Consider the following 27758-nt stretch of genomic DNA (forward strand, 5'->3'; position numbering starts at 1 on the left):
AACAGCTGTTCCTGCTTCTGTAGAGGCGAGTTGTGAACAGAGATACTTATGTATGCTACCAAATTTCGACTCCATATAATCAATAGCTTAACAACCGTCTATTTCAAAATCTCAACACTGTAGCATGTACCTCCTGCCTATCGAATACAATTATTTCACACACTGAAATATTTTGTACGTGTTTTGAATTGGAGAACGTGGGAACCGACTTTGGTTCTGATTATGACTTGATGTGACCCTAGGCCCTGGATTCCTGAGCAGAACGTATGTGTTAAAACAAAGAGATTACAAAGTGCTAATTCCCTTTTTTTGTAAGTCCTGGTGGCATTGACACTCCTTTCTTACTTGCTAATTTATTTTTTGGTGTTTATATATAATAGAGAATTACCAGCTTATTGTCGAACCCGTTAGATTTTGGGCAATGATTGTTAAGTGGCTGCTTCCTAATTAAAGTTTATGATGTCATGTAGATGGATTTGTGAAAGATGCATCGGGTCGTTCTCCAGATCATCTACATGGGATTCCCATCTACATGTATGTTCATGGTTTCATGGAGTACTTCAGCTCATAGGAGCCACATACGATCCTGCAATATTTGCATTTTTTTAACCTTGCACGATATGCATTCAATGTATCGCCAAGGCGCGTCCGTGAAACATCTTCGTCAGACTCGTTTTGGCGCGCGCAGTTCCCGAGCGAATTAAATGAATTTTGACCTTCTCTTAAAAAAGGGAACTTTGACCGTTGGATCAAGCGTTGGAGAACTGATGTGCCAACGGCCAATAATTGCTTGTGCATCATGGTGATGGCTTATCTGATTTCAAAAACTGAGATTTTTTTATATATAGTGGATAGGTGGACAGATATAGATATAGATGGACAGATACAGATATAGCTTCGACTGTAGCCACACTCAAACTCAAAATCAGTTGAGCTGCAAAACCAGTAGCCAATTAACTCCGAAATATTTTAGAGGCATTTTTGAATTGCAGTTCGGAGGACATGGGAGTAACTGATTTTGTTTGTGATAATGGCTTGATATGACCGCTGGGAATAAATGCCTGAGCAGAGCTACTTCGCATGGTCTACCATTTTTATATTAGACTAGTCATAGTGGTAAGTACTACCTCCGTCCCAAAGAATAAGGCCCACATGTATTCCAAGACGAACTTTGACAATAAAAATTGAGCAACACAATCTTGATTATATTATACTCCGTATGTAATTAGTATCGTTGGATTCGTATTGAAAAGCACTTTCTAATGATGCTAATTTTCAACGTGATGATGACTTGATGTGACACTTGGCCGTACTAGTATGGTCTCATATTTTTGTATTACTTGGACTGTAGCCAAATTCGAAATCTCATTCCAGCGGCAAAACTTCCCGCCCGAAAAATACAAATATTTCACACGCTTATAACTTCCCATTCTACCCTCGTAAAGGTGACAACAATGTCCATGTTGTAGCACCCTACCTTTTAAATAAAGGCAAGATACCTGTGTATAGTGCTATTCCCAGGATCACTGATAGCACACACATTACAAAATATAGTAATCATTGCAATAGTATCAAATTACTACATCGTTGATCCAGAGGGTACAATAAAGCCTTACAATTTGCATAGTCACATGGACTAGCTTAGAATAAACACAGCGGAAAGTAAATCAGCAATGAGCCTTCATCATCTTCATGTGCCACAGGCAGTCATGTTGGAATGTAGACTCGAGATCCTACCACGTACTTCTCTTCAGAAAATCCTGCACATTTGAATATGCAACCCCACGAATGGAGGTCAGTATAATGATGTACTGGCAAATGACACTTATATGGTGGCAGTTTTGGGCATGACTATCTACATGATATTTGGCTAGTGGAGTTTAGGCAAATTTGCATAAAGCCAATTTTATCCTACATTTTATTTAAAACAAAACATTTTTGAAAATCTTTGAATGACACCATGGTTAAATCCTCCATGGGTTTTAGAATAATCACATGGTTACATCTCCCATAAGTTTTCGAAGGTTGATCAAATTTTAAATACATTCAGAAAAACAATGATGAGATTCTTCTGTACATTCCTTGCCTAGAAGCTCAAATTGTCCGTAACCGGGGACACGGCTAAGATCTTAGGTTTAACTCTCGAGAGGTTGTGCACTTTCACCTTACGACCCACCCTTCCCAAGAGAAGAAATGAGACAAGATCTTTCAGAAGAAGGTTTCAACCATACTGGCTAGACCCGTTCCCTTGGCCGTCGCCTCCACCCGCTGTCTAGCCGACAAGTTGGACCTCACAACTTACTTAATCCCGGCAGAGCCCATAATACCATAAGGCTGCACTGGAAGCTATTGTTATCACCAGAATTTGACCGGATTAGAGGTGGGCCGCGATCAAGATTGGGCTTGAAGAATATACATGGAAGAAATACGTGAACCGGCCTTGTACACGAAGTTTGGGCAGTTTGCCCTTGTATCTGTAAATATAGTAGGATACGTGTCGGTTAGTTAGAGTTTGGCTCGTGCACGGTTGGGATTATTCCCACGTTAGAAAGTCCACGGACTATAAATATGTATCTAGGGTTATTGAGAAAAACAACAATCACGTTCATCACAAACCAATCTTGGCGCATCGCCGACCCCTTGTTTCGAGGGTTTCTTCCGGGTAAGCATCATGCTGCCTAGATCGCATCTTGTGATCTAGGCAGTATACGTTTATTCGTTGTTCATGCGTTGCTCGTACTGAAGTCTTTTTGATGGCGAGCAACGTAGTTATCATAGATGTGTTAGGGTTAGCATTGTTCTACCGTGCTACATGCTTCCGTCCATGCAACCCTTAGACGTCTAGCCATCCTTACACCTTTCTTAGGTGTAAGGGCGGCACCTTGCTTGATCATTGTTTAGTAGATCCGATCCGTTATGATTGCTCCTTGATTCCTCAAGGATTAGTTTAATATCTACATAGTTAGGCCTTACAAACGGGTTGAATGATCCAGTAGCGCGTAGGGTGTAGTTTGCTAACCCTAGACAGGATGTTCCGGGGATCAACTTAACGTTGGTTTTTAGGCCTTGGCTAGGGTCGGTTTATTATCACCGTGCGTGGCTGCCAGGCTCAATCACGAGTAGGATGTTCCGATTATGTGGTGAAAACCCTAAATCGTCGTAGGTCGTTTTAGCTTCATATTGATCAAGCAGGACCACCATGCAATCGTAAACCCTATACGAGTCATGGGTGGATCGGCTCCTTGAGCCGATTCACGGGACAACCTGAGAGCCGATCGAGGCTCGTATTTAATGTTTACGTGTATGCCATGCAGGAAACTTAGCGAAGCAAATCCATCACCTTCCTGATCAGGTATAGATCAGGTGGCACGCCCATGCACCAGCATCGGGACGTGCGTACCAGGAGCTTTGCGGGCCGTCGCTCGGAGGGACCAGGGCCAGCCGCAGCCCTAGGTTGTTCCCGGCTCTTCGTGTTGCCAGCCGTAGCTCGCCGGTGGGTTTCGGACGCCAACACATTCTGGCATGCCCGGTGGGACAGTCTTCGACATCAACTGCAACGCCATCTACATCTGAGATGGCGGAAGGTACTCCAGTAACATACGATGATCTGCCCGAGGAGCTCAAGAAGAAGTAGGACGACGTCAAAGCTATCCTCGAAGCCGACCTCATCGGCTCTTTCCACAGGACCCGCTCGCACAGCATCAGGTGGAGAGGGTTCACACCTGAAGGCGCGCTCGATGGAGTGGACCTGTCCACCCCTTCAGAAGAACGCACCAGGTCCTTGCGTCAGGAGATCAATTTCATGGTAGCTCATTCGCTACACCGCCATTCTGAGAGCCTGGTGAACACTTTGGAGCGGGTCGCTCTTCGGGTGCTCCATGAAATCTTGAGGCATCAGTACTCTCCGTCAGGGCCTGCTCTAGGGACTCACCAAGGAGAGCTACCACTCCAGAGCCGATCACCGCTGCCGTTCGCGCTGGCAGCGCCAGAGGTGTCGAGTACACCGGCATTCGTTGTCTACAAGATCGGTGGCGATCCTAGCGACTACCAGTTCTTGTATGAGGCGCCTAAGGAAATCCCTCACGGATACACGTGCACATACGTGCCGCATGCCAGAATCGGGCACTCACGAACCAGGCTGCAACAGCAGGGACTTCCGTAACAGCAGGAGGAGCTTCTGGATGAGATCTTGAGAAGCAGACGTGGCTAGCTAAGTACGCCACTCCGACGAACGTCCAGAGCTCAACTCCTGCAGCTAGCTCAGATCTTGAGAAGCAAGCGTGGCTAGCTAAGTATGCCACGCCAGCGAATCTTCAGAGCTCCACTCCTGCAGCTAGCACTGCGGATCAGATCAGCACGATCTTGAGAGACCAGTTCGGCATGGTGCCGAAAAGGAGGGCAATCGGCTATTCCAAGCCGTACCCCAACGACTACGATTTGATCCCACTACCACCCAAATATCGGCTCCCTGAATTCTCCAAGTTTAGTGGGTCAGATGGCTCCAGCTCTATCGAGCATGTAAGCCGATATTTGGCGCAGCTGGGCACGATCTCAGCTGCAGATGCACTACGCGTGAGGTTCTTTGCACAGTCCCTCACAGGATCGGCTTTTGGGTGGTACACATCACTGCCACCAGACTCGATCCGGACTTGGAAGCAGTTGGAAGAACAGTTCCACATGCAGTATCACTCAGAAGCTTCCGAGGCTGGCATTGCCGATTTAGCACAAGTACGTCAGAAGCGCGGAGAATCAGTGTCAGAATACATCCAGCGCTTCAGGGCCGTTAGGAACCGATGCTATTCGGCTCGTTTGACTGAAAAAGAAGCGGTTGAGTTGGCGGTGGTGGGTCTTGTGTCACCGATCAAGGACATGGCTTCCCAAGCAGACTACCCTTCACTGGCGCACATGGTTCAGAAACTGTCTTTGTATGAACAGCGCCACCCAGAGCTGTACCAAGACAAATTCAAGCGTGCAGTAGTCCTGGTTGAGACAGAGGAAGATGAAGGGTCTGCAGGAGATCAAGAGGTAGCAGTGGCTGAATGGACTCGGGGGGCAAGCCCCGTGTCCTGCAAGTGGGTGAAGCCACAAGGTCCTCCAAGAGGGTTTGACTTTGACGTAAGTAAAGCTGAGCAAATTTTCGACCTCTTACTTAAGGAGAAGCAGCTGAAGTTACCCGAAGGCCTAAAAATCCCCACGGTACAGGAGCTGAACGGAAAGCCATACTGCAAATGGCATAACACGTTCTCCCATACCACCAACGACTGCAGGGTGTGGCGTCAGCAGATCCAAATGGCGATAGAACAAGGACGTCTAATTTTCAACCAGTACGCCATGAACGTCGACACACACCCCTTCCCCGCCGTTAACACGGTGGACTACGCTTACCCCGAGGGGTGCCAGCTAGGTTTCTCGTTGAGCATTAACATGGTCGAGCCTGGGCACCACTCTGGTAAGGACAAAGGCGAGGGCAGCCGCTCTCGTAGCAAGGACAAAGAGGAAGCCGTTCCACGCGATCGGCTCCGGCACGACGGCAAACGCTACATCACTGAGGGGGAAGTGAAGAATGTGCGGTATCAACGACCTCTCTCTGATCATCTCCTCAACAAATATGTAAGTCAGTACGACCAGCGCTGGCGGTACAACAGCGACGATGAAAGGGATCGTCTAGCTAGCAGGGACGCTAGGAGACATCGTCGGCATGATCGCGATGAGGAGAGATACGAGCGCCGTACCAAGGAAAGGTCAAGAGAACAAGAAGACGTGGACAAGCACTGGGATTGTCCTTTCTTCAAACATTGCTGGGATTCAGGAATGAGCCGATTGCCTACAATCGGCAACTGCCCAGAATGTAGACAGAAGAAGAAGGGTGCAACAGACGTGTCAGTGTTCAAACGTCTAGGGCCTCTCCCATCTAGGAACAAGCAAGCTGAGTCCTCTCGGGAAGAAGACCTCGAGGAGTTAGAAGATGACTACGAAGAAGAAGAGGACAAGTACCACCGACCAAGGTGGTGCCCTGATGGACTCAGCCGTTCCCAAAAGCGTAGGGTTCAGCGACTGCGTGGCTTGGAGGAAGCCGAAAGGTTATACCTGCACACGCTAAGGAAGGCGTGATACGTCTCCGACGTATCGATAATTTCTTATGTTCCATGCCACATTATTGATGTTATCTACATGTTTTATGCACACTTTATGTCATATTCGTGCATTTTCTGGAACTAACCTATTAACAAGATGCCGAAGTGCCAGTTCCTGTTTTCTGCTGTTTTTGGTTTCAGAAATCCTAGTAACGAAATATTCTCGGAATCGGACGAAATCAACGCCCAGGTTCCTATTTTACCCGGAAGCATCCAGAACACACGAGAACCGCCAGAGAAGGGAGGCAGGGCCACCACACCACACCCCGGCGCGGCCTAGGGGGGGGGCGCGCCCCCCTAGGGTGTGGGCCCCCCTTCGACCTTCCTGCGCCGCCTCTTCGCCTATAAGAAGCCCCTGGATCAGAAAACCCTATACCAATTGACGAAACCCACGAAAACCTTCCAGAGCCGCCGCCATCGCGAAGCCAAGATCTGGGGGACAGGATCTCTGTTCCGGCACGCTGCCGGAGCGGGGAAGTGCCCCCGGAAGGCTCCTCCATCGACACCGCTGCCATCTCCACCGCCATCTTCATCACCGCTGCTGCTCCCATGAGGAGGGAGTAGTTCTCCATCGAGGCTCGGGGCTGTACCGGTAGCTATGTGGTTAATCTCTCTACTATGTACTTCAATACAATGATCTCATGAGCTGCTTTACATGATTGAGATTCATCTGAGTTTGGTATCACAATTCATCTATGTGCTACTCTAGTGATGTGTTATTAAAGTAGTTCTATTCCTCCTGCACGTGTGTAAAGGTGACAGTGTGTGCACCGTGTTAGTACTTGGTTTGTGCTATGATCATGATCTCTTGTAGATTATGGAGTTAACTATTGCTATGATAATATTGATGTGATCTATTCCTCCTACATATGCATGAATGTGACAGTGTGCATGCTATGCTAGTACTTGGTTTAGTAGCGTTGATCTATCTTACACTAAAGGTTACTTAAACATGAGCATTATTGTGGAGCTTGTTAACTCCGGCATTGAGCGTTCGTGTAATCCTACGCAATGTGTTCATCATCCAACAAAAGTGTAGAGTATGCATTTATTTATTCTGTTATGTGATCAATGTTGAGAGTGTCCACTAGTGAAAGTGTAATCCCTAGGCCTTGTTCCTAAATACTGCTGCGTTACTACTGCTTGTTTACTGTTTTACTGTGTTACTACTGCTGCAATACTACCACCATCAACTACGCGCCAAGCACTTTTCTGGCACTGTTGCTACTGTTCATACTTATTCATACCACCTGTATTTCACTATCTCTTCGCCGAACTAGTGCACCTATTTGGTGTGTTGGGGACACAAGAGACTTCTTGCTTTGTGGTTGCAGGGTTGCATGAGAGGGATATCTTTGACCTCTTCCTCCCTGAGTTCGATAAACCTTGGGTATCCACTTAAGGGAAACTTGCTGCTGTTCTACAAACCTCTGCTCTTGGAGGCCCAACACTGTCTACAGGAAAGGAGGGGGAACGTAGACATCAAGCACTTTTCTGGCGCCGTTGCCGGGGAGGAAAGGTAAAAGGCTCTCATACTACGGTCCCAGGTAAAGTATTTTTCTGTTGCCGTTGTCTGTGTGCTCGAAGCTATTTCCTTTAGACTCTGCAATTGCATCTTGTTGTTTCTTGTTTACACTAGTTTGGCATAATGGACAACAGTGAGCTTCTTATTCTATTTCCTGATTTAAAACATGGATTGTTTGATGCGAAAATTAAAAAACCTATGAAATCTTATTTGCATGCTGGTAGTAATATTAGTATGAACGCTTTGAACACCATTGTTGATAATGATATAGAAAGTTCTAAGCTTGGGGAAGTTGGTTTTCATGATATTTTTAGTCCCCCAAGCATTGAGGAGAAAATTTTCTTTGATGATACTTTGCCTCCTATTTATGATGATAATGATAGTGGTCTTTTGATGCCACCTACTATGGAGAGTAAATTTTGTTGTGATTATACTATGCCTCCTACACTTGATGAGAATAATAATGATAGCTACTTTGTTGAATTTGCTCCCACTACAACTAATAAAATTGATTATGCTTATGTGGAGAGTAATAATTTTATGCATGAGACTCATGATAAGAATGCTTTATGTGATAGTTATATTGTTGAGTTTGCTAATGTTGCTACTGAAAGTTATTATGAGAGAGGAAAACATGGTTGTAGAAATTTTCATGTTACTAAAACGCCTCTCTATGTGCTGAAATTTTTGAAGCTACGCTTGTTTTATCTTCCTATGCTTGTTACTTTGCTCTTCATGAACTTGTTTATTTACAAGATTCTTATGCATAGGAAGCATGTTAGACTTAAATGTGTTTTGTATTTGCCTCTTGATGCTCTCTTTTGCTTCAAATACAATTTCTTGCGAGTGCATCATTAAAACTGCTGAGCCCATCTTAATGGCTATAAAGAAAAGAACTTCTTGGGAGATAACCCATGCGTTATTTTGCTACAGTACTTTGTTTTATATTTGTGTCTTGGAAGTTGTTTACTACTGTAGCAACCTCTCCTTATCTTAGTTTTGTGTTTTGTTGTGCCAAGTAAAGTCTTTGATAGTAAAGTAAGTACTAGATTTGGATTACTGCGCAGTTCCAGATTTCTTTGCTGTCACGAATCTGGGTCCACCTCCCTGTAGATAGCTCAGAAAATTAAGCCAATTTACGTGCATGATCCTCAGATATGTACGCAACTTTCATTCAATTTGAGCATTTTCATTTGAGCAAGTCTGGTGCCATTTTAAAATTCGTCAATACGAACTGTTCTGTTTTGACAGATTCTGCCTTTTATTTCGCATTGCCTCTTTTGCTATGTTGGATGAATTTCTTTGATCCACTAATGTCCAGTAGCATTATGCAATGTCCAGAAGTGTTAAGAATGATTGTGTCACCTCTGAACATGTTAATTTTTATTGTGCACTAACCCTCTAATGAGTTGTTTCGAGTTTGGTGTGGAGGAAGTTTTCAAGGATCAAGAGAGGAGGATGATATAATATGATCAAGGAGAGTGAAAGCTCTAAGCTTGGGGATGCACCCGGTGGTTCACCCCTGCATATATCAAGAAGACTCAAGCATCTAAGCTTGGGGATGCCCAAGGCATCCTCTTCTTCATCGACAACATTATCAGGTTCCTCCCCTGAAACTATATTTTTATTCCATCACATCTTATGTGCTTTGCTTGGAGCGTCTGTGTGCTTTTGTTTTTGTTTGTGTTTGAATAAATTGGATTACATCATGCTTGTGTGGGAGAGAGACACGCTCCGCTGGTTCGTATGAACACATGTGTTCTTAGCTCATAATATTCATGGCGAAGTTTCTTCTTCGTTAAATTGTTATATGGTTGGAATTGGAAAATGATACATGTAGTAATTGCTATAAATGTCTTGGATAATGTGATACTTAGCAATTGTTGTGCTCATGTTTAAGCTCTTGCATCATATACTTTGCACCTATTAGTGAAGAATACATAGAGCATGCTAAAATTTGGTTTGCATAATTGGTCTCTCTAAGGTCTAGATAATTTCTAGTATTGAGTTTGAACAACAAGGAAGACGATGTATAGTTTTATAATGCTTGCAATATGTCTTTTATGTGAGTTTTGCTGTACCGTTCATCCTTGTGTTTGTTTCAAATAAGCCTTGCTAGCCTAAACCTTGTATCGAGAGGGAATACTTCTCATGCATCCAAAATACTTGAGCCAACCACTATGCCATTTGTGTCCACCATACCTACCTATACTACATGGTATTTTCCGCCATTCCAAAGTAAATTGCTTGAGTGCTACCTTTAAAATTCCATCATTCACCTTTGCAATATATAGCTCATGGGACAAATAGCTTAAAAACTATTGTGGTATTGAATATGTCATTATGCACTTTATCTCTTATTAAGTTGCTTGTTGTGCGATAACCATGTTTACTGGGGACGCCATCAACTATTCAATTGTTGAATTTCATGTGAGTTGCTATGCATGTTCGTCTTGTCTGAAGTAAGGGCGATCTACACTGAGTTGAATGGTTTGAGCATGCATATTGTGAGAGAAGAACATTGGGCCGCTAACCGAAGCCATGTTCCATGGTGGAAGTTTCAGTTTTGGACAAACATCCTCAAATCTCTAATGAGAAAAGAATTAATTGTTGTTATATGCTTATGCATAAAAGAGGAGTCCATTATCTGTTGTCTATGTTGTCCCGGTATGGATGTCTAAGTTGAGAATAATCAATAGCGAGAAATCCAATGCGAGCTTTCTCCTTAGACCTTTGTACAGGCGGCATAGAGGTACCCCTTTGTGATACTTGGTTAAAGCATATGTATTGCGGTGATAATCCAGGTAGTCCAAGCTAATTAGGACAAGGTGCGGGCACTATTAGTACACTATGCATGAGGCTTGCAACTTATAAGATATAATTTACATGATGCATATGCTTTATTACTACCGTTGACAAAATTGTTTCATGTTTTCAAAATCAAAGCTCTAGCACAAATATAGCAATCGATGCTTTTCCTCTATGAGGACCATTCTTTTACTTTCAATGTTGAGTCAGTTCACCTATTTCTCTCCACCTCAAGAAGCAAACACTTGTGTGAACTGTGCATTGATTCCTACATACTTGCTTATTGCATTTGTTATATTGCTTTGCATTGACAATTATCCATGAGATATAAATGTTACAAGTTGAAAGCAACTGCTGAAACTTAATCTTCCATTGTGTTGCTTCAATGCTTTTACTATGAATTATTGCTTTATGAGTTAACTCTTATGCAAGACTTAATTGATGCTTGTCTTGAAGTGCTATTCATGAAAAGTCTTTGCTTTATGATTCACTTGTTTACTCATGTCATATACATTGTTTTGATCGCTGCATTCACTACATATGCTTTACAAATAGTATGATCAAGATTATGATGGCATGTCACTCCAGAAATTATCTTTGTTATCGTTTTACCTGCTCGGGACGAGCAGAACTAAGCTTGGGGATGCTGATACGTCTCCGACGTATCGATAATTTCTTATGTTCCATGCCACATTATTGATGTTATCTACATGTTTTATGCACACTTTATGTCATATTCGTGCATTTTCTGGAACTAACCTATTAACAAGATGCCGAAGTGCCAGTTCCTGTTTTCTGCTGTTTTTGGTTTCAGAAATCCTAGTAACGAAATATTCTCGGAATCGGACGAAATCAACGCCCAGGTTCCTATTTTACCCGGAAGCATCCAGAACACACGAGAACCGCCAGAGAAGGGAGGCAGGGCCACCACACCACACCCCGGCGCGGCCTAGGGGGGGGGGGGCGCACCCCCTAGGGTGTGGGCCCCCCTTCGACCTTCCTGCGCCGCCTCTTCGCCTATAAGAAGCCCCTGGATCAGAAAACCCTATACCAATTGACGAAACCCACGAAAACCTTCCAGAGCCGCCGCCATCGCGAAGCCAAGATCTGGGGGACAGGATCTCTGTTCCGGCACGCTGCCGGAGCGGGGAAGTGCCCCCGGAAGGCTCCTCCATCGACACCGCTGCCATCTCCACCGCCATCTTCATCACCGCTGCTGCTCCCATGAGGAGGGAGTAGTTCTCCATCGAGGCTCGGGGCTGTACCGGTAGCTATGTGGTTAATCTCTCTACTATGTACTTCAATACAATGATCTCATGAGCTGCTTTACATGATTGAGATTCATCTGAGTTTGGTATCACAATTCATCTATGTGCTACTCTAGTGATGTGTTATTAAAGTAGTTCTATTCCTCCTGCACGTGTGTAAAGGTGACAGTGTGTGCACCGTGTTAGTACTTGGTTTGTGCTATGATCATGATCTCTTGTAGATTATGGAGTTAACTATTGCTATGATAATATTGATGTGATCTATTCCTCCCACATATGCATGAAGGTGACAGTGTGCATGCTATGCTAGTACTTGGTTTAGTAGCGTTGATCTATCTTACACTAAAGGTTACTTAAACATGAGCATTATTGTGGAGCTTGTTAACTCCGGCATTGAGGGTTCGTGTAATCCTACGCAATGTGTTCATCATCCAACAAAAGTGTAGAGTATGCATTTATCTATTCTGTTATGTGATCAATGTTGAGAGTGTCCACTAGTGAAAGTGTAATCCCTAGGCCTTGTTCCTAAATACTGCTGCGTTACTACTGCTTGTTTACTGTTTTACTGTGTTACTACTGCTGCAATACTACCACCATCAACTACGCGCCAAGCACTTTTCTGGCACTGTTGCTACTGTTCATACTTATTCATACCACATGTATTTCACTATCTCTTCGCCGAACTAGTGCACCTATTTGGTGTGTTGGGGACACAAGAGACTTCTTGCTTTGTGGTTGCAGGGTTGCATGAGAGGGATATCTTTGACCTCTTCCTCCCTGAGTTCGATAAACCTTGGGTATCCACTTAAGGGAAACTTGCTGCTGTTCTACAAACCTCTGCTCTTGGAGGCCCAACACTGTCTACAGGAAAGGAGGGGGAACGTAGACATCAAGGCGCGGCCCGATCTGGCCGCGAAAATTCAACGAACCCTGGACGAAGACGGTCGACCACAAAAGATGGAGTGGCGCCCCAAGCAAAGGAAAGCCGATGATGAGACATCGGCTAGTACAAACATGGTGTTCGTCCCTCCAGCGGAGTTTTGTGCTCCAGGATTAGACGAAGCGCCTGTGGCACAACTTGACTACGGCCCACGGCCGGTTATCTTTGAGAAGCCACGTGAAAGAAGTTACAGACACCTGAAGGCCCTGTACTTACGAGGTTATATCAATGGGCAGCCTGTCAATAGGATGCTGGTGGACACCGGAGCGGCAGTCAACATCATGCCATACTCCATGCTACGTCGGTTGGGATGCTCTAGCTCGGATCTGATCAAGACCAACGTTACATTGAGCGATTTCAACGGCCAAGCATCAGAAGCACAAGGTGTTCTGAACGTGGATCTGACCGTAGGGAGGAAAACCATCCCTACGACATTCTTCATCGTCGATAGCAAGAGCACGTACGCTGTCCTGCTAGGGAGAGATTGGATCCACGCCAACTGTTGCATTCCATCTACGATGCACCAATGCCTAATCCAGTGGGATGGAGATGAAGTAGAAGTCGTCCATGCAGACGATACAGCCGAGGTTTCAACGGCTGGCATGAACGTTTGGGAGACGGAAGGCCAAGAGCCACTCTCAGGCATCACTTTGGACGACTGCGAGTACATCGACGTGTCAAAAAACGGGGTGAGGCTGGTCTTATCCACTGGCCTGACCGTGTAACAAGAGCAAAGTCTATGAACGTACATGGGAAGGCCGATCCTTGTGATCGGCCCCAAAAAATAAAAAGTAATGACCTTGTCTCAAGCATGTCACGTAGTCATAGTGAAGCACGAACAAGATATAAACCTCTTTTGAGCGATGCAATCAAGATGGGGGCCGATCCCAGCAATCGGCCCATATTATCCTTACCACACGTTTTCCCTGTGTTCAGTGTCGATCTAACAGGTGACGGAAAGCTAGGGTATGGGTTTACATCGGCTTGTGAGCTCAAAGAAATCGGCATTAGTCATGTCTGCAGAGCCGATGTTCAGGTTTAGTGCTTTGGATAACTGCAGAGCCGATATCTGCAGTAACCTGACAGATTCGGCTCGGGGGGCACATAATCAGAGGAACATGTGCGATACATGGGCAGTGAGATGTGAGGGACCGATAGAAAAATCGGCCAGTAAAAAAAAATTTACATGCAAGTCACAGCCGATGCACAGGCATCGACTTGAGGAGAGGCACGAAGACAACAGCATACAAGTACAGCCGATGCAGAGACATCGACTTCAGAATAAAAAGCCGATGCATAGTGATCGACTTTAGAGGTACAAGTTAAGCAAAACATTTGACAGTTACACAGAAAGGCTCTACTGAAGAAACGCGCTGAGGGCGTGAAGGGCGTCAGCACGGATACGATCCACCTCGGCGATCTCAGCCTCGTCGTCCTCGTCTTTGCCCGTCACCAGCTGACTGCTCAGGGTACGAATTTCAGCCAGATCGGTCTTCAGATCAGCTGTGAGGCCCTTTGCTTCCTCTTGATAGCGGGCAATAAGGGCTTCCTTGTCTTGGATAAGCTGCTTGGTCACCCTGACCCTCTCTTCAAGGCTCTCCAGTTCCTTATGCAGGGTCTCGAGTTCGGCACTATTGGCAGAAGTGTCAGTTTTGGCGTCTAAAGCAGCCTTTTTCTCGTTGAGCCGTTGACACTTGTCTGCAATATCGGCTCTCAGTGGAAGCTGGGCGTGGCGAAGATTAATTCTTTGACGAGCCGACTGCACCCTTGACTTGAAGACCAACTTCCACTGAGATGGGGCTGGATATCTTCGAGGATGCCCTTGACTTCCTCGGGATTTTCAACCAGGGTCTCAATTGAGGAAGAGAGCAAAGCCTTGAGACGCTGGAGTGGACCATGGACCGTGCTGGGACTGGGCTCTTCACTTGCCTTGGAAGTAGCTGGTTCGATGGATTCAGGATCGAACGTCAGCAAGCTTGAAAGGTCACAACCCTGACAAGACGAACAAAAGTGGTATTAGTATACAACGAAGAAAGGGATAGAGCCAAGGAAGTGGAGTGTACCTCTCCCAAGGTAGGAGGAGCAGCCGATGTTGTGATAATCGGCTTTTCCGTGGACTTGGCTAGGTTAGCCACTTGGTCAGCCACGATCGTCGAGGTGGCTAGGTCTAGCGTGGCGGACGGCATCAGTACCTCCTCGACGTCTCCGCTAGAGGTATCATTGATCTGCAAAAGGAAGTAATTAGCCGATCCAAGTGGCAATGGGTTAGCATGAAATATAAACCAGGGAGATAATTACATTTGAGACCTCCTGGCTTGATGAAGAAGCTCGTGGGTCTTTGCGAGCCCTTTTGACGCATCGACGCTTCACGCGTGACCCTGTTTTGATCGGGGCTTGGGGAGCAGTAGGCTCGAGAGTCGACCTTTTCTTAGAAGCCGGCGCTGGCGAGGCCGTCTGGCTCTGTGTGGTGGACCTCTCGGAGTTGCCTGAGCTCGAATCCCTCTGGCTGGACTCTGCGTCCCCGCTGGAGTTCTCTTCGGTGGAAGTCTGTAGAAAGAAGTACAAGCATGTTGCAAAAGACTGGGGAGGCAGATAAATGTGGTCAAGGCACAAGTCAACTTACGTGCAAGCTTTCTTGGGCAGGAGCTTTGCGCTTCAGGGTCTTTCTGGCAGCCACTTTCCTCACTGCCGTCCTCGCCTGAGTTGATGCTCGGGGGGCAACTGGCCCCGAAGATGCTTTACTCTTGGGAGCCGATTTCGGTGAAATCGGCTGACTCTGCATTATGACTTTCTTCAGGGGTGGCGAGCTCTGACAGAAGAGAACCACTGGGGCCGGAGGATGGAATTCGAAGGGGGAACCATCGGCTTGCGTGGGCTCTGGGCCATCTTGTTGCTGCCAGGAGATAGAGTCAGGTTACAGACAATTACCATGAGCCATTGCAAGAAATTTATAAGTAATGGTACCTGGTCTGCAGGGACGTCATACTCGGCATCAAGTTGTCTCAGCAATGGTCCTAGAGCTCTTCTGAAGGCATGGGTCTTCCACATGGACCACCAAGTCTCGAAACCATCGGTAGTGGAGGTGAAACGGAGGTTGTGGGGAATTGGAACGGCCAGAGCATCAAAGAAGGTATAGCACCTTTGGCCAGTGAGGATGTCAGGCAGTTCAGCTCTGCTTGCTGTCAGGTGGTGTAGGAAGAAGTGTGGAGGCACCTGCCCGAGACCAAGCTGTCGGGCTACTACTACCGGTTGGTAAGACTCATAACCAGGATTGATGATCCGATTTGAGGTGCTCATGCCAACTGGGAGAAAGCAAGGACGAATCATGATAGAGTACAAATGCCGGGTGCTAGCGTCATCGGCAAAGTTATCCAATCGGAAGGAGACTGGGTTCTCAAAGTTCTCCGATTCAGTATAAGGAAAGAACAGGGGGTTGTCCAAGCCTTGGAAAAAAATCTTGAACCACCCCCGCCGCTTCCTTAGGGATCACCTTGCCTGGGAGACCATACAAAGCTTGGCCATAGCTGGTGCATCGGATCTCCTTTCCATTAGCATCTGGGAAGGTGCAGGTGGCCAAAGGTGGGAAGTCTGGGATCTGGTTCTGAAAGTACAGCTGAGCCCATAACTGAATAAACCACCAGGGGCCTCCAGTTTTAACTGTCTTTTGAGAGAACAGTTTGACAGACATCAGTTGAAGAGATCGATAGACCTCTCCAAGAAACAGTTTGCCAAGGCCAAGTTGGGTGCCTTTGGCAAGTTCATAGGCCAGGGAAAGGTAATTCTTGGTTGGGGCGAGTGATGGGCCACAGAATATGAAGTGCTCCAACCAGAAGTTCAGAAAGGCTGTGTGCTCTCTCTCTGTCACAGGGCCTTTGGTTTTCATATAACGATTGAGGTAGGCACCCCAGCTGGTACACTCTTTTTTAGAGGAAAGGGTGAAAGGAACTTTCGGCAGCTTGAATGCAGAGGGGCTTGGGGATGCAATGTCTAGGCCTGTGATCATGGCCACATCCAGCAGAGTTGGTGTCATAGGGCCATGGCCAAACATGAAGCAGTTCAGTGCATCAGACCAGAAGTAGCCGATGGTTTTCAGAATATTTTCATTCTTTTCAAGGGGAGACAATGATAATGACAAGGCATCGGCTATCCCTATGGCTTCCCAGGTGGCATAGTGGGTTTTGGACACTCTATTGTACCATGCCACCCAACCCTCAGGAGGATTAGGCCAGGCTCGCAGGCAGTCGGCCCAGGAAGACAGATCTAAGTTCTGGTTCACGAAGGGGATTCTGTTAGCCTCGCATGAAATTAAAAGAGCGGGACTCTCGGAAGAACGGGGACCGAGGCACATAGAATTTGCGAGGGAAGGATGTGGCAGCAGGATGTCTGAAACCTAAAATTAATAACGGAACAGAACATTAATTCAGGTGTTTGCTCTTAATCCTAACGTTGATTCGAATGGCGGGAGGCGATTAAGGATTACCTTCAGACCGGAGACCATGGCGTTGGTATTGGATGATTCCGCCATTGGATGCGCTGTGGAGTTGGGGTGGTGTGGTCGAGATCTGAGATGCGGGTGGCCATGAGTTGGAACTGCTCGGGCGGCGATTTGGGGATCTGAGTTTGCTTTCTCAGACGGAGGTCGCAGGTTACCGTTTGGAGGGGCAACTGGGTTGGCCTTGCTCGCGTTTTATGGTAGAGGCCGATGCGATGCCATCGGCTCTTTTTTAGGGAGGGTTGTTTGACTTTGACTATCGGCAAAAAATTGATTGGGAACACTTCTTCATTAATAAAAGGGGATTCTTACAATGAAGAGCCGATTGCTCAAGAACGGAGGAACAAAAGAAGAGCCGATTGCTCAGGAACTACTAATCCTACGCTACTAATCCTCGCTAGCTTCGTCGTCGGCATCGTAGCTGCCGTCGGCGCTGCGTCCGGAGAGTTCCTCGTCGCTGCTACCCCAGCCCTCGGCCGGAGCTTCTTCCTCCTCGTCATCATCATCGTCCTCGCTGTCCGCCCAAGCGCGGAAGCGCTTCGCCGGCGGATACCCAATAGAGGAAGAGGAGTCATCCTCCTCCTCTTCCTCCTGCTCCTCCTCTTCTTCTTCTTCTTCTTCTTCTTCTTCTTCTTCTTCCTCCGCCTTGTCGGAAGAGGTGGGGTTCGCCCAGGAGTGGAGGTCGTCCTCGCTCTCGCTCTCCAGCTCCCCTTCGATGAGGAACTGGAGGTCGTCCTCCCCATCGGTTAGGGGCAGGTCACCATCTGACCCGACGAGGGCCTCGGGTGGGCCATCTGGCACGAAGTCGAAGTCCCACTCCTGCTCACTCGAGGAAGAAGATTGGAAAGAAAGGCCTGATGAGATGGAGGAAGAGGAAGACATTGCTACAGGGAAAGAGGGTTTTTTGGTGCCGATAGCTAGAACAGAGGAGGGGGATGAAGAGGCGAATCATTCGGCACAGTTAAATAAGGGGGAGCATAGTGGAAATTTAATGCCATTACAGTTTCCGAGGAAGTGATGCTAAAGCTATCAAATCTTGCAGAGAAGTTGAGAAGGCAAGGCATCATGATGAAGGTTACTGCGACGGTTCTGCTCTACCACGACATGACCCGACGAAGAAAAAGCAGAGTGATTTTGGAATTATCAATTCCAAAACCAGGGGGCATGTGTTATCACCAGAATTTGACCGGATTAGAGGTGGGCCGCAATCAAGATTGGGCTTGAAGAATATACATAGAAGAAATACGTGAACCGGCCTTGTACACGAAATTTGGGCAGTTTGCCCTTGTATCTGTAAATATAGTAGGATACGTGTCGGTTAGTTAGAGTTTGGCTCGTGCACGGTTGGGATTATTCCCACGTTAGAAAGTCCACGGACTATAAATATGTATCTAGGGTTATTGAGAAAAACAACAATCACGTTCATCACAAACCAATCTTGGCGCATCGCCGACCCCTTGTTTCGAGGGTTTCTTCCGGGTAAGCATCATGCTGCCTAGATCGCATCTTGCGATCTAGGCAGTATACATTTATTCGTTGTTCATGCGTTGCTCGTACTGAAGCCTTTTTGATGGCGAGCAACGTAGTTATCATAGATGTGTTAGGGTTAGCATTGTTCTACCGTGCTACATGCTTCCGTCCATGCAACCCTTAGACGTCTAGCCGTCCTTACACCTTTCTTAGGTGTAAGGGCGGCACCTTGCTTGATCATTGTTTAGTAGATCCGATCCGTTATGATTGCTCCTTGATTCCTCAAGGATTAGTTTAATATCTACATAGTTAGGCCTTACAAACGGGTTGAATGATCCAGTAGCGCGTAGGGTGTAGTTTGCTAACCCTAGCCAGGATGTTCCGGGGATCAACTTAACGTTGGTTTTTAGGCCTTGTCTAGGGTCGGTTTATTATCACCGTGCGTGGCTGCCAGGCTCAATCACGAGTAGGATGTTCCGATTATGTGGTGAAAACCCTAAATCGTCGTAGGTCGTTTTAGCTTCATATTGATCAAGCAGGACCACCATGCAATCGTAAACCCTATACGAGTCATGGGTGGATCGGCTCCTTGAGCCGATTCACGGGACAACCTGAGAGCCGATCGAGGCTCGTATTTAATGTTTACGTGTATGCCATGCAGGAAACTTAGCGAAGCAAATCCATCACCTTCCTGATCAGGTATAGATCAGGTGGCACGCCCTTGCACCAGCATCGGGACGTGCGTACCAGGAGCTTTGCGGGCCGTCGCTCGGAGGGACCAGGGCCAGCCGCAGCCCTAGGTTGTTCCCGGCTCTTCGTGTTGCCAGTCGTAGCTCGCCGGTGGGTTTCGGACGCCAACAGCTATCTAAAACATTGACGACATAGTAATCTCTTTAATCCTGGGTGGCCAACCACAAGTGGAACTCACAAGCTTAAAACCCCTCACAGGTAGTAAACCCCCACACGATCCCCTGGTGAAAACCAGGTGTGCAGTCAAAAGCGACCACTCTACAACATGCGAACTCTCAGGGATTCACCACTTTAGCCAACTAGGGGCGTGGACTTCACCACTTCAGCCTACTAGGGGCGTGGACCTGAGCAGCCGCTCACCATCAACCAATCCACCCAGGTGTTTCATTAGGGTTGTTAATTTTAAATTTTCAAACATTCACAACCAATAACGAAACAACACTTGGCATTTGATGTTGCAAAGCAAAAATTAAAGCATCCTAGCAATGGGTTCAGGAGTAGCTACACACTACTAGGTTTGCTAAGCATAGCACAATAATTTACTTTTGAAAACAAAATCCTACCATGCATACTAGTTTCAAAACACTAATGCATAATTAAAATAAGTAGGATTTGAGTGTCACTTGCCTTTTTGGTAGTCGAAGCGCGTTCACTTCTCTTAATCAAAATACGTGCCTCTCCGTACGAACTATAATATAAAATATAGCACAACATAAATACACCATTCCACAACAATAAAAACCAAACCAAGCAAACAATCATGTAGTTAATCAATGTGTTTTAATCATCGGTTAAAAAAGATATGGCATGAGGTTTGGCTTGCAAGATATGAATTGGAGATATTGATTGGATGGATCAAATACTTGAAAAAGGAAATGATTATCTAAGTCAAGTGCTTAGAAGAAAAATGGTTGATCAGAACCTATGGTCAATTGTTGTTTGCTACTCAAGGATGGGAAAATGATATGATCCATGTGATAAAATCACATGAGTCTCAAATGACGCAACTCAAAATATTATTTAGTAAAGTGTGACAACACTTACTAAGTTAGTATGAGTTACACATAGGCTTGGGTATAAACAAATGATACATGACATTACTCAAATTACTCATTTGTAAGTTGAATAGTTTTAAACTAGTCAAAGGAGTGAATGAGAATGCATTTGGATAGACACGATATTAGTTCAAGGTAAAGTGTCTAGTGGTATTGGCGTGTTCTCTGATATGTGCAATAATAATAAAGTTTCCTGGATATTTAATTTGGTTTAGAAAACATTAATTGAGTATCTACTTAACATTCACAACCTTATTAATTAGCTACCGCAAGATTTATGTTTACTAAAAATATAAACTTGAGTTCCCTGGATAGGTTACAATAGTACAAGATTAGAGCAATTGGAATTATCCAAAAACGATTTATAGAATTTGAATTATCTTCGAATTACTGATTCGGATAGATTTTACTAAAGCAAGTTTGTGCACGTATCAAAGTTGTACAACTCCTATACGAAGTTGAAGTACATGTTCTGAGGATTCCAGAAAGTACAAAATCATCAAATTTGGACCAGTGGATTATTTTATACAATTTTTATAGTGCACAAAAGTCAATTTCTCTATTTGAATTACAATGCGAAATCTAACACATTACCTACACCATATTACTGCATAAACGTGTAGTACATACTGTAAGCTTTCCAAAACTATAAAGTTTGTAAAATTTGGCCCTACGGTTGATTTTATACGGATTTTTCAAGATGTGCAACAAATCTGAGATTTAAATTTCGAATTTAAAACGTGTTTGACTAAAGCTGACTGTATAGTTGACCGCTGACTGTACTGCTGACTGTACCGCTGACTGTACTGCTGACCGTACCGCTGACTGCAGTTTGACTTTGACCTGACTGAGTTGACTATGCTGATCTCATGATGATGTCATAAAGTTGACAGAAAAATTTGCTCAGATGGAAAAAACTTTCTACATCAAAGTTGTATAGAATTAATAGATCTATCTAACGCACAAATTACTTTTCACAACGGATTAATGTGTTTGACAAGATCTGGGTTATACCTTATAAGATCTGAATCTTGTAACATGATTTTCTCCTTACTCGGTGAACGAAACAAGGTGAAACTTGCGGTAATGGAAAGATCTTGACGAGAGGAACAACTTCCGTGTTGAAGTCGTGACGATTCGAGATCGTTTTGAAACTCGATTTGGCTCGAGTTAACTCGAAATAGATCTGTAGATGAGTGACAAATTGGTACTTCAAATCGAAAAACTTTCAACATGAAAGTTGTAGAGGATGATCATATCTACATACTCACCAAAGGAATTTGGATTTCATGGAACGAGCACGAACTAATTGAAGATTCCCTTTGTCAGGTCTGACACCTTGCGATGCGAAATTATCCGTGTATGGTGGATGAAAAGAGATGAGATTGGTCGGGATTGAAAGATCTCGACGAGATCTACAACTTTCATGTAGAGCCCAAAGCGATTTGAAGTGGTTTAGGGGGTCAAAGCAACGAGTTAAGATTTCGTTGATATAGGATTTCGAGAGGAGGAAAGTGAAAACGAAACTGCGACGTGGTGGTGGCTTTATATAGGCCATATGTCGGTGGAAAAGGTGGGGGGGACCCTAGCTAGCGTTCGGCCGCTCAACTCTACCCGCGCGATCAGTTTCCGACCAGGCGTATCGCTTTCCGTTTATAGTATGCCTCTTAATCCCATTTACAGCCAAATCAAGTATTCAGTGTGAAAGCCGCGCACAGCAGTTGTGCTTTGGTTTGCTAAAGCATAAACGACAAGGAGTGGACCACGCATCCTACACGCGCGTCAATTTTTCTCTCTTCTCACACAAATGATTTCCGCCTGTCACCGAGATGTCAGCAAATATTCTCTCATAATCCAAGTTTTAAAATATTTTAACTTTCAAACGACAAATCCAATTTAAAATCCGCTTTCACCAATAAACTAGTTTCGACGAGATCTTTAAAACTAGCACCCATATTAATATGTTTCGACAACTTTTTTTTTAGGCTAAAAGTTATCAACCTAATATATTTGAATAATCAACCCTCCGTACTTGAGTGATTAACGGTAAATGTATAATACTATCAACACCCAAAGTTAATTTTATTTGAAACATTTTACGTTTTTTAGCTCACATGTTATTAGCCGATATTTTCTTTTCTAGCAATTGCTTCACGAAATTTGTTATTTATGGAAAATATTGCATGCATTCGCTCCGAGACAAAACGAATGATGTCAGCGAGAATCTTTCTTAATTCTAAAATTCAAAATGTTTTATCTCCTAAATGACAACTTCAATTTAAGATACGTTTTCACTAATGAACTCGTCTCGACAAGATCTTCGAAACAAGCACCCATGTTAATATGTTTCGACAACTTTTTTTTTTCAGGCTAAAAGTTATGAACCATGACAAGCATCATTTATCAACCGTAAATTTAAAATCTTACCAACCCAAAAAGCTAAATTCATTTCGAATATTTTAGCGACTATATTTTTAGTTTACAAGCTATCAACCCGGTGCATCGTTATTTATCAACAATAAAATAAATAACTACCAATCCTAAATAGCTAATTTCATTTAAATTATTTTAGCAAATCTTTTTTAGTTTAGAATCTATCAACCCGGTGTCCCATTACTTATCAACGGTAAATATAAATAACTACCAACCCTAAATATCTAATTTCATTTAGAATATTTTAGCGACTCTTTTTTAGTTTACAAAGCTATCAACCCGCTGCCCCGTTATTTATCAACGATAAAAATAAATACCTAGCAAACCTTACAAAGCTAATTTCATTTAGAATATTTTAGGAACTTTTTTTAGTTTACAAGCTATCAACCCGGTGCCCCATTATTTATCAACGGTAATTATAAATAACTATCAACCGTAAAAAGTTAATTTCACTTAGAATACTTTAGCGACCATGTTTTAGTTTACAAAGCTATCAACCTAGCGCCCCTTTATTTATCAACGGTAAAATTAAATAACTACCAACCCTAAAAAGTATTTCATTTAGAATATTTTACCGACTCTTTTTTAGTTTACAAGTTATCAACCCGGTGCCCCGGTATTTATCAACGGTAAATACAAATACCTAGCAACCCCTAAAAATTTAATTTTGTTTAGAATATTTTAGCAACGTTTTTTTAGCTTACTACTTAAAATGGTACTTAATTTGACTAGCAAGTGGTAGTTCATTTGAGTTGCAAGTAAATCTCCCACCCGTTATTTCCCCCCTAAAAACCACTAGCCCGAAAAAGAGAATTATAAAAGTTAATCCAAAAAATCATGAATTAGCGTCCGAAATAACAACCAAAAGGGAATTGCTAAAAGCGAATTGTCAAAAGGAAATTGAGAAAAGAGAATTAAATTATATTAAATAACTTCAATTTTCGTATGAAATAATAGTGAAAAAGGAAAACTAAGAAAAGAAAAAGAAAAATAGAATTGTTAAAGGGAATTGAAAAAGGAATCGAATTAGCGTGCGACGAAACTACAAGTTGAGCAATCGAGTAAGCAGCAGCAGTCATGCGCCAGCAAATCGTGAACCCCACTTCATGGGCCCCACTGCATGTGCATGTGTAAGATGAATGCATGCGTGCCTGGCCTGGCTCTTTGCATGAGCAAAGAAAAAGTAGAATACAACAAAAAATGATACAGACTAATCAGGAAAGGAAAGAAGAAACGACAAATGGAATAGCCATCGCACTGCCGCGCAGAAGAAGCGACCGCGCTCGCGGTCGAACGCCAGGGAGGGCTTTCGCAAAACGGATCTGAAATGGGAGTTGTGTAGCTCAAGAAAAGTTGATTTAAGTGGAGATAAGTTTTATAAACACGGGATTAGAGTCGTCCTCTGCCACGTTCGATCGATGATGGAGGCTGGCTCGGTCGGTCGGCCGGCTGGGCTTGGCCGCCTGCTGGGCCGGCCGGCCAGCTCGTTTTTTTTTTCTCTATTACTTGTTTCTTTTATAAAATGAGTTTCCTAACTTCGATTTGAGTGAAACGAAATTCTACGAGTTTGTAAAACTATTTTGCTCAGCATAGAACAATAAAAGGATTCAGATTTTATAAATTTTTATTTTATATTATTTTATTACTATTATGCCATTATGACTATGTGTGAATAGTTTTAACATACGCATACCAAATAAGTTTATAAAAATTTGTAAAAATCAAAATAGTGTTTTAGGACAACAAAGAACCTATTTAAAATCCATTTATGAAAATAAATAATAATTACATGCACTTGGCCTAATTGCTACTTTGGCAATATTTTCCAAATATAGTTTTCAATAGTTTAATTTTCTTAAATAGAAATCCATTAAGGATTTGAAAACTTTGAAAGCAAGGATACGTTTGATTTTGAAAATACTTTAAAATCAAAAGTCTTTAAAAATACTATTTTGGAATTAACTTGTAAATAACCTATGAAAAGTTTTAATTCTTTGTGAATTTTCAATCAATTTCAAACAATCAAGCATCAAATTTATTTTTATTTCACATTCCATAATTTAGAAAATTTCGGGATGTGACACATGTATAAGTCGGTTGGTGGGGGGTCTACCCGTCATTTTTTTCGATCACCACGTCCCTAGCCCCGGAAACTAACCGAAAAAAAATCATTTCCCTCAGTCTCTCTCTCCTCTGAGACCACACCCACCGGAACTTCCCAAGTCCCTCTCTCTCCCACCTCCACGACCACCGCACCGGAACATCCCCGCCGGACTTCCCTGGCCTACCCGAGGCCTCGCGATCCTCGTCATCCGCCGCTGCCTGGAGCCGCTTCATCGACGCCGTCATCAACCGGACCGGATCATCCCCGCCGAACCTCCAAACCATATGCTCATCCAAGTCTACCATGATCGCTTCAGCTGCGGTATCGTCCACCCCACCGGAGCCGCTTCGCCGGATCCGTCGTCCACCGCATCGGATCTTGCTCACCGACACCGCTGTGCATGAACCGGATCTGATTCACCGGCGCCGTGCATGATCTAAACTCTTCTACTGTCGCTTTTCTATTGCTTGCCTGCAAGTTCTTGTTTAATCTTGGGGGAACCTGTTTGTGCTAACGACGCGCCGTTACATTTTTTGCAGATGAGATGAGTAACCATGAATTGTAATGGCCGTCTCTCCAACCCCAAGTAGCACATGTAGCGTACTTCATCACCGGATCTATCAACCCCAGGAAGATCTGCTGTGACTCCCACAGAGTGCTTCTCCTAATGTAAGTCCCTTGATTTAGCGCCATGTTCTGGGTTCAGATGCTTGTTTGTCTGAAGCTCTTTTAGTTCATTCCTAGATATGACCGTAACACCTTGCTATTTTCTAGTTCATTGCTAACTTTAAGAGGTTGAACATTTTGGTTTGCATTCCCTGCTCTGTAGATGTAGCCATCATAACTTCTATCTTGCTCAGTCGTCATTACAAAAATTATGGGCTGCTACTATTTTTTTCATGCCAATCTTGTTCTCCCTGAACATGTTGGTTTGCATTCCCTGTACTACAGGTGATGCCATTGTTATTTCTATCCACTTAGTCGTAAGCTAACAAAGTAACTGTCTGCTATTAGTTCCTGCATGCTATCGCTCTGCCATCCTGCAGTACAAATTTATTTGAACTCGTCACAGCAGCTACTTCCATCATAATTTTGTCTGCCATCTGATTCTACAAGTTGGTGTGCATTCCCTCTTCTACAAGTTCACAGGTGATCCCACTATATTCCGTTTCTGGTCCATCCTAAGCCGTAGCATTAACTATCCTATATGTGTTGCTCATTACAACTTTATATCCCGAAACAAATTGATTTGTTTACCTTATCTACAAGTTTATGAGTGATGCCATTATAACTCCTATCTGTTTTATTCCTAGCTATTGTAGTAACATCCTGCTATTATTTAGTTCATGGCCAATTTTAAGTAATTGCACATGTTGGTTCGTATTCCCTACTCTATAGCTTTTGGAATCGTAACTTCTATATTTGGTTTACATTCCCTGCTCTGTAGATCTAGCCATCATAACTTTATCTTGCTCAGTCGTTGTTACAAAAATTATGGCCTGCTACTATGTTGTTTGTGCCAATTTTTTACTCCATGAACATGTTGGCTTGCATTCCCTGTACTACAGGTGATTCCATTGTTTTGTACCTAGTTCATTGTAAGCTAACAAAGTAAGGACTTAGTTTGGCATGCTATCACTCTGCTATCTAGCCTGTAGTACAAATAAACTTGTCATACTACTAGATAATAATTTTGCGTGCCATCTTGTTCTTCAAAAGCTGCATTATTGACTTGTTTCTCTGACTTGGCATGACGCTCACATATGGAATGCTGAACATATTGGTTTGCATTCCCTCTTATACAAGTTCGCAGGTGATCCCACTATATTCTGTATCTGGTCCATCCTAAGCTCCAGCATTAACTATCCTCTATGTGTTGCTCATAACAAGTTTATATCCCGAAACATCTTGATCTGCATCCCCTTCACTATAAGTTCAGGAGTATTATTTAGTTCACAGCCAAAATGATGTAATTGCACTTGGCACATGTTGGTTCACATTCCCTCCTCTTTAGCTTTTGCCATCGTAACTTCTATTTTTGGTTTACATTCCCTGCTCTGTAGATGTAGCCATTATAACTTCATCTTGCTCAGTCGTTGTTACAAAATTTATAGTCACACTATGTTGTTCATGCCAATCTTGTACTCCCTGAACATGTTGGTTTGCATGGGACTCGACAGTAGTAAGTCTCATTGCTTCATTCTAACATGCTCTGTTATATTGGCTATTGGTATGCGGCATGCACTCTTTGTTTGCTTATTGTGCGCATTACAATGATCTTGTTATAACGACGAAATGATTAGTTCCAAATTCTTTGGCAAACAATATTGTAGTGTCTTTGCCTTTCCATTGTTGCTGTCTTAACTTGTAATGTCTTTGTTTCAGATATAGGTGCTGCATGGACAACTTAAAAGATTGCTGGATCGCTTCATTGTATTGTTAGGTTTAATTACCATTCAATTTCTCTGGGTTCTGTAATATTTTTTCAAAGCCTTGCAGCTGATGTAATATTTAGTTAGTTTTTATAGTTCTTTCGCGCATTTTTTATTTGGTGCTTGTGGTAAGTGAGGCTATCCGACAGAAATCATGTGCTGCGTAAATATTCTCAGTAAATCACAAATTCCCATCACTTAAACGGCCCAATCAAGCGAAATCACACATGTGCCGGCCCGCAAAATCCTAAAGTGCCTATTATGCCGGCATATAAACACTAACTAAACGGGCTGGCCCACGTACTTATTGGGCCAGCCCACTTGGTTTAAGGTGGACCCCACCCACT

The 27758-nt window shown here is 43.9% G+C and overlaps 1 long non-coding RNA gene across 1 annotated transcript; it reads right to left on the bottom strand.

Moving 5' to 3' along the window:
• Nucleotides 1-1346: 1346 nt before the first annotated feature.
• LOC127306658 (uncharacterized) lies at nucleotides 1347-21944 on the bottom strand. The gene is made up of 4 exons (XR_007854776.2): nucleotides 21714-21944; nucleotides 21457-21628; nucleotides 20015-20075; nucleotides 1347-1760 (listed from the first exon to the last, which is right to left on the bottom strand). It is a non-coding gene; the product is annotated as an uncharacterized lncRNA (long non-coding RNA).
• Nucleotides 21945-27758: the final 5814 nt, after the last annotated feature.

Source organism: Lolium perenne, chromosome 6 (genome assembly GCF_019359855.2).
Source record: "Lolium perenne isolate Kyuss_39 chromosome 6, Kyuss_2.0, whole genome shotgun sequence".
NCBI classification, from domain to species: Eukaryota; Viridiplantae; Streptophyta; class Magnoliopsida; order Poales; family Poaceae; genus Lolium; species Lolium perenne.